The sequence below is a fragment of the Leptopilina heterotoma genome, unplaced genomic scaffold (genome assembly GCF_015476425.1).
Source record: "Leptopilina heterotoma isolate Lh14 unplaced genomic scaffold, ASM1547642v1 Lhet_206, whole genome shotgun sequence".
In the NCBI taxonomy this organism is placed as follows: Eukaryota; Metazoa; Arthropoda; class Insecta; order Hymenoptera; family Figitidae; genus Leptopilina; species Leptopilina heterotoma.
The window spans coordinates 2,135,290-2,143,329 of record NW_025110922.1 but is presented as its reverse complement, the minus strand read 5'-3'; the positions used below and the strand labels follow the sequence as shown (position 1 = coordinate 2,143,329).

At 20.3% G+C, this 8,040-nt stretch overlaps 1 protein-coding gene across 1 annotated transcript in view; it reads right to left on the bottom strand.

Moving 5' to 3' along the window:
- Window positions 1-8,040, bottom strand: part of LOC122501264 — a 69,346-nt gene that overhangs the window by 12,301 nt on the left and 49,005 nt on the right. The gene's annotated exons all lie outside the window — the stretch shown is intronic.

Below are 8,040 nucleotides of genomic sequence, written 5' to 3'. Positions count from 1 at the left end.
ATTATTTCATGTTATTTTTAATAATTTTCAAAAAAGTTCTTTGACAATTTTCAAATCCTTTTTTTTACAATTTAATTTTATAAAATTTCAATTATTCGAAAATTCTTCAATTAAATAAATATTAGTAATTAACAACTTCAAAAAAATGCAATTAAACCTTTTTAAAAAACTTAATTTCACAGAATTGTTAATGAAAATTTTAATTTTCAAACATTTTAATTTGAAACCATTTCAGAATTCAATTATTTTTTAAAATAATTGAATTCTTGCAACAAATTTTATTAAAATTTTCAAAAATAATTGAATTCTTACGAAGAACTTTATTAATTTTTTTAAAAATAATAATTGAATTCTAGCGAAGAATTTTATAAAAATCATTTTAAATAATTGATTTTTTTCGAAAAATTTTATGAATATTGTGTTTGAAAATAATTAAATTCCTGCGAAAATTTTATTATTTATGAAAATAATTTTCAAATCCATTTATTTACAATATTCAAATTCACGATATTTCAATTATTCTTAAATTCTTCAATTAAATGCATATTAGAAAGTAAAAATTTCAAATAATATAAAAAAAAATAAATTAAACTTTTTCAAAAAAAAATTAATTTCAAAATTCAATTATATTTCTAAAAATTCGCGCTATATTGCTTTTAATATTCAATTATTATCTAACATTTTAACTGATATTCATTTTTAAATCAATTTTTATTAGAAAATTCTACGAGAATTCAATTATTTAAATACAAACATAGATAATTTATTGAATAATTGAATGTTTTTTTAAAATTCAATTCCCGGAAAGAATTTTATTAACAAATTTTTAAATAATTGAATTTCTTCGACGAATTTTAATAAAATTTTTAAGAATAATTAGATTTTTCGAGAAATTCGATGAAAATTGTATTAAAAATAATTAAAATTCTGCAATGAGTTTTATTATTTGTGAAAATAATAAAATCCCTAAGAAGAATTTTATTATCTTTTAACAATATTTAACTTTTGAGAAGAATATTATAACTCTTGAAAATAGTTGAATTTCTATAATAATTTGTTACTTTTCCAAAATAAAATTTTTTTTTCGTGTTTTTAACTAAAATTCTTTAATAAATTCATTATTTTTAATAATTTTTGAAAAAGTTCTTTAAAAATTTTCTAATTCATTTGTTTAAAATTTACAATTGAAAAAAAATCCGCAATTAAACTTTCTCAAAAAAATAATTCCACAGAATTGTTAATTAAAAATATGAAAATTCAGTTTTTCAAAAATTTTAAATTCCAACCCTTTCAAAATTCAATTATTTCAAAAAATTCGAGCTCTAATGCTTTTAATATTCAATTATAATCTAAAATTTTTACTGAAAACCATTTTTAAATAAATTTTTATTTGAAAATTCTACCAGAATTCAATTATTTAAATACAAAAAAATCAATTTATTGAATAATTGCATGTTTCTTGAAATTGAATTCACATAAAGGATTTTATCAATCAATTTTTAAATAATTGAATTCTTTTGACGAATTTTAATAAAATTTTTAAGAATAATTACATTTTTCGTAAAATTGGATCAAAATTGTATTAAAATAATTGAAATTCTGCAATGAGGTTTATTAATTATGAAAATAATTGAATTCTTTTGGAAAATTTTATAAAAATATTAATTAGATAATAAAAAATAAAAAATTATTAAATTGAGTAAAATTTTGAAAATATTTGAATTTCGGAAAAGAATTTAATTATTTCTAAAGATAATTGAAATTTTGACGAGAATTTAAAAAAATTTTTGAACATAATATTGAATTTCTGCAAAGAATTTTATTACTTTTGAATATAATTGAATTTTTGCAATTATTTGTAATTTTTATAAAATCCCACAAATTTTTATTGTACAATTTACTAACTTTTCTTTTTTTCTCAATCAAATTACGGACTTTACGGATCTAGTTCGAGTCCTGGAAAATAGTCAATAAAATTTCTTTATTTTGTGATATTTTTTAATCGTTACACAGTTTTTCTGCGGATATTAAATTGAGACAAAAAACGAATCAAAAGTGTTGCGAAGCAACATTTTGATTCGTTTTTTGTCTCAATTTGATATCCGCAGAAAAACTATGTAAATGTAAGAAACGATATTTTGGTCATAAGATGATGAAAAAGTTCAGATAATGAAAGTTCGGATAACAAAGGTTTAGTTAATCGAGATTCCACTGTACAAAAAAAACCAAAAAGCAGAAACAAACATACAAAAGAAAACAGATAAACAAAAACCAGAAAAAGAATATTGAAATATAAACGAAAATAAAAATTCAAGGCAACTTCAATCCCCAATCACATTTCAAAAAAAAAGAAAATTACACCCAAATCCCATGTATATATGAAACCAGTTTTCAAAATACCGAAACGAAAGAAATGCATTTCCGTGAAATGCAATGCAAAAACTAAAATGCGCTTATGCCAAAAAGGTTATATACACACAGAGTCTGATAAGTTGTTTATATACAAAACGAGATGCATGTCCACGGAAAATCGAATCGATATATTTTACCAACAGCAAAATCCTACAAAGAGATCTATCTCTCTTTCTCTCTCTCCCCCTTTTTCTCTATACACATGATGATACACACGCGAAGGTTAGAAGAGTCCAATTTTGATGAGAAAATCGACCCAACCCTCTCGTCACATATTATAGCATACGAGCGGCCGAAATGCTATCCCTAGGAAAAAAAATAAATAAAAAAGAAAAAAAAACCTCATCCAACGGAAGCAAATCTCTCCTTTGGTAAGCAGTCATGCGAAATAAGCCAAACATTCTGAATACTAACGTAGATACGAAGGATTCACAGTCTATACATTTATGTACCATTTTGTTATCCAGGCGTTTTAATGCAACGTGACATACTATTTTCCCTACATCTATACATATAAGCGCTGTGAAACTTGTTAAATTTCCATTTCAATTCGAGAGCTCAACCTTCTTTTTACAAAATATTGTAATGAACAATAATTATAATGAACAAAACAATCAAATTCAATGCAATTTGAGTGAATTCAATCGAGCACAGAATATGAAAATTAAACAAATATATTTTTTCTGCAATAATAATTACGCAATACTTTTCATTTCTCAAATTTTTAATCTAAAAATTGTTAAAATTTGTTTCAATTTGGAAAATTTATTGTTTACGTTATATTTTCTATTAAATATGTTATCTCTACATGATAAATATTTTTAAATTGAGAAAAAAATATTTTGAACGTTGAATAATTTTGATTACTGATACAAAAGCCATTTTTTAAAATTACCAAAACTTTGATTTCACCATTCAGAAAAATAGTTTATTTTAAATCAACTATACAATTTAATATTAATTAAATAAAAATATATTTATCTCAAGCCCTACTAAATTATTTGGTTATTTCAAATAACTTGCGTTAATTAATTAATAATAAATTGCAAGTAGAATTTTAATTAGTACTAATGAAAATATTAACTATTACAAATAAAAATATTAATAGGTACAAAAAAAATTTTATTTGTTCCCAATAAAATTATTATTAAAAGAAAAATAAAATTTATTTGCAATAAATAATATTCACTGGAAACAAATAAAACTCATTTAAAAGAAATTACGTTTACTTGCTCCCAATAAAATTTTTATTTTTAAATAAATTTTATTTGCAGCAAATAAAACTTATTTGCAACAAATAGAATTTAATTGAAACGAATAAATCTTATTTGCAACAAATAATTTCTATTTGCAATAAATAAATTTTATTTGCAACAAATAATTTCTATTTGCAATAAATAAATTTTATTTGCGACAAATAGAATTTAATTGCAACAAATAGAATTTAATTGAAACAAATAAATCTTATTTGCAACAAATATATAATTTATTTCAAATAAATCAAATTTACTTAGAATAAATAAAATTTATTTAATAATAAATAAAATTTATTTGTAACAAATAACATTCATTTACTCAGAAAAAAATTTCTTATTTGAAACAAATAAACTTTATTTAAAGCAAGCAACATTTATTTTCTTCTAATAAAATTTTTATTTTAAAAAATAAATTTCATTTGCAAAAAAAAAAAAATATTTAAAACAAATAAAACTCATTTGAAATAAAAATATTCATTTTAAATAAAAAATTCATTTTAAATAAATAAAACTTATTTGAAACAAATAAAATTTGTTCGAATCAAATAAAATTTATTTTTGAGAAAAATATTTATTCAGCTTCGAGATAAATATATTTTTCCTCTGGGTATATTCTTAAAAATAATACCAAAATACAAGTAGAAAAAAAATGCCATCCAGATAAAAGTCAACAAAAAAAGCAAATTTAATAAGAAAAAAAATGGTTCGTTGCTCTTGAAGAAACAAAATTATCTTGTTCAAATAAAACTTTTTCTCAGTAAATAATTTTTATTTGTCATTATTTATGATAAAGCTACGGAACAAAAGACAGCTTCCTATACTTTCTCACAAAGTTTTAAAAAATTATTTCCTCTATTCTTGTTGTTTAGTCACCTGTTATTTCTTTTTATTAACTAAAATTTATTTTAATAATAAGCAATTAACCCCTAGAATTAATTTAAAAAAAATATAATAAAAATCTTGACAGAACAAAGTTCCCGTCAAAGTTCCTCGTTGATATCATCATCGCTAATAAAAAAAAATGATTTTAATTCACACCAAAGAAGAAAGAAAACGTTTATCGAAAATTACAAATTTTCATCAACGTTTTTCTATACGCAATGAAAATCATTTTTGTACTATATATACATATCAAATATGAAATAAGCTGATCATTTATATATAGAAACTCTACTTTCTATTTTCATCTATTATTGAAACTGTTGATTTGCATTTTACGATACTATCGTCGTATATAAAAACTCTAGAGATATTTTCTAATTTATTAACCAAAAAAGAAAATTTCGTTCTAACTGTTATACATAGAATTATTCGATATAATTATAAAAAAAAGAGAAAAATGTAATATAACTAAGTTTAGGTAATATAACAAGTGTAAATTTCATTCCAACCGGGAAAAAAATTCCATTATATATTAGTACAATTATTCTGTAGCAACATTTTTCGAATGTATAGATTTTCAGGAAAAAAAAATTAAAAAATAAAAAAATTCGCGCCTAGTGTCGCCTGCTTATGTCAATTTCCAATTAATCTCCATTACCAACATTTTGAACTAGTCTACTTATTATTGTTAAAAAAAAACCTATCGCCGTTAGGAAAAACTACTGTAATTGTTAATATGTCAGTCTTTTGACATTTCATCTGTAAAATAAAGTGCCATTTGTAAATAAATTTCGAATTATTGAATATCCAAAAGGTATATTTATTTTTGACTTCTGTTCGAAACTTTTTGAATAATATTTTTGTAGCGATTTTCTTAGAAACTATTTATTACTATTTTTTACAATTTTATTTTTTTATGTTAAGTTTAAAAATATTTAATTAAATTAGTTTAATATTACTCCTACGTTTCAGAAAAAACTATACTTTAATAAACAAAAGCCATTATTTAAAATTTGACTCCGAAAATCATAAAAAATCGTCAAGACCATTATTCGTTTTTCAAAAAACAAATTTTTTTCTGGTTAACAGATAAATTCTAAAAATTTTCCAAGTACGAACATTTTTCAGAAAAAAAACACTTTTTTAATAAAAAAAAAGTCCTAAATTGTTAATCGACTCCAAAAAATATAGAAAAAAAATGTCAACACTATCTTCGTTTTTTAGGATACAAATTTTTTTTAAATCAGAGACGAATTCTAAAAAGTTTCCTAAAACTGCAACGTTTCGGAAAAAGGTCTTCTTTAATAAAAAAAATCCCTACTTTAATAAAACCAAAATTGTTAATCGACTCCAAAAAAATTAAAAAAAGCCCTAAATTGTTAATAAACTCAAAAAATCATACAAAAAATTTTCAACACCATATTTGTTTTTTAAGATATAAATTTTTTCTAAATCAGAGAAAAATTCTAAAAAGTTTCCAATTATCTCCACGTTTTGGAAAATATCCTTTTTTCTCCAAAAATCGTAATTTTATTGAAAAAGCAAGAAAAGTTCGTAAATTTAACGATATAATTTGGAAAATTTTTGAGAAGTTACAAATAATTGCCAAATTCAATTATTTTCAAAAGTAATAAAATTCTTTGCAAAAATTCAATTATTTTGAATACAACTTTAATAAAATTTCATGAAAGAATACAATTTTTAAAGAAATTCTTCGTAACATTTTTCAAAAGAATCCAATTATTTTCTAAAATTTTAATAAATCTTTCGAAACAATAATTCAATTGTTTTTATAAATAGTAAAATTCATCACAAGAATTAAATTATCTTTCATAAATAATAAAATTCTTCTCAGGAATTCAATTATTTTCAATACAATTTTTAACAAATTCGATTGTATTCAATAAATTAAAGACATTTTTCAAAAGAATTCAATTATTTTCTAAAAATTTTAAAAAATTTAAGAATTAAATGTTTAATTTCAGAAATTAAGAAAGACGATTATAATTATAAAAACTTAAATGAAATTGTTCATATAAAATTGAATTACTTTGAAAACTTTCAATTAAAATTATTAAAGAAACTCCATTCTTTTAAAGAAACTCAAAGAAATTCTTCAAAAAAATTTAATAACGATTATGAAAAATTTTAATAATATTCTTTCCAAATTCAATTATTTTCATAAATAATATAAAATTTTTCGAAAAAAATCAATTATTTAAAATAATTTTTATAAAATTCGTTGCAAGAATTCAATTATTTTTAAAAATTTTTATAAAATTCGCATGAATTTTAAGAAATAATAACTTTTTCGAAAATTATTAAAAATAATTGTTTAAAAAAGAATTTTAGTTAAAAATTCTAGAAATTAATAATTTAATTGAAATGTTGAAAATAATTTTGAAAAAGTTAATAATTATTAATTAATTAATTAATTTTAAAAATATTAAAACTTTTGTACATCACTGCCCATCTTTATTGTAATTCAGACTTTCGTACAGAATTTAAACTCAAATTAATTAAATATTTTAAGAGAAAATTGGTCGAAAAAATTACCATTGAACAGCATGTGATTGTTACAGAATTCAATGTTAATTTTTTCGACCACTTTTCTCTTAAAATATTAAATACATTAAGCTAGTTTTTTGTGAATAACTCTAAAATATCATAAAAAAGGGCAGTGATGTGAAAAAGTTTTAATATTTTTAAAATTATTTATTAAAAAATAACTTTAAAATTATCAGTTCTCAAAATCACTTTTAATCAATTTCTCGTCTTTTCCGATTTCAAAGTATTTTTTTATAATTTATTTTAGAATTATTAAAACTTTTGCACATCACTGCTCTTCTTTATTATATTTTAGAGTTATTCACAAAAACTAGCTTAATTTATTTAATATTTTAAGAGAAAAGTGGTCGAAAAAATTAACATTGATTTCTGTAACAGTCACATGCTGTGAAGTTCTAACAATCACATGCTGTTAAATACTTGAATTCTCAAAGAACATTTTCAAAAATTATTTTATTTAATTTTGGAGAAGTTTCAAATTATTACAGAAATTCAATTATTTTTAAGAGTAATAAAATTCTTCTAAAGGATTCAATTATTTTTACTAATAATAAAACTCATCACAGAATTTCAATTATTTTTCATACAATTTTAATTAGATTCCTTGAAAAAAGTAATTATTTTCATGCAAGTTTTAATAAAATTCGACAAAAGAATTAAATTATTTAAAATATTGTTGATAAAATTTTTTATGAGAATTCAATTTTAAGAAACATTCAATTATTCAATCAATAAATTATTTACTTTTGTATTGAAATAATAGAATTCTCCTAGAATTTTCTAATAAAAATTGATTTAAAAATGAAATTCAATTAAAATTTTATAATATTATAATTGAATATTAATATCAATATGGCGTGAACTATTAGAAATAATTGAATTTTGAAATTAATTTTTTTGAAAAAGTTTAATTGAATTTTCT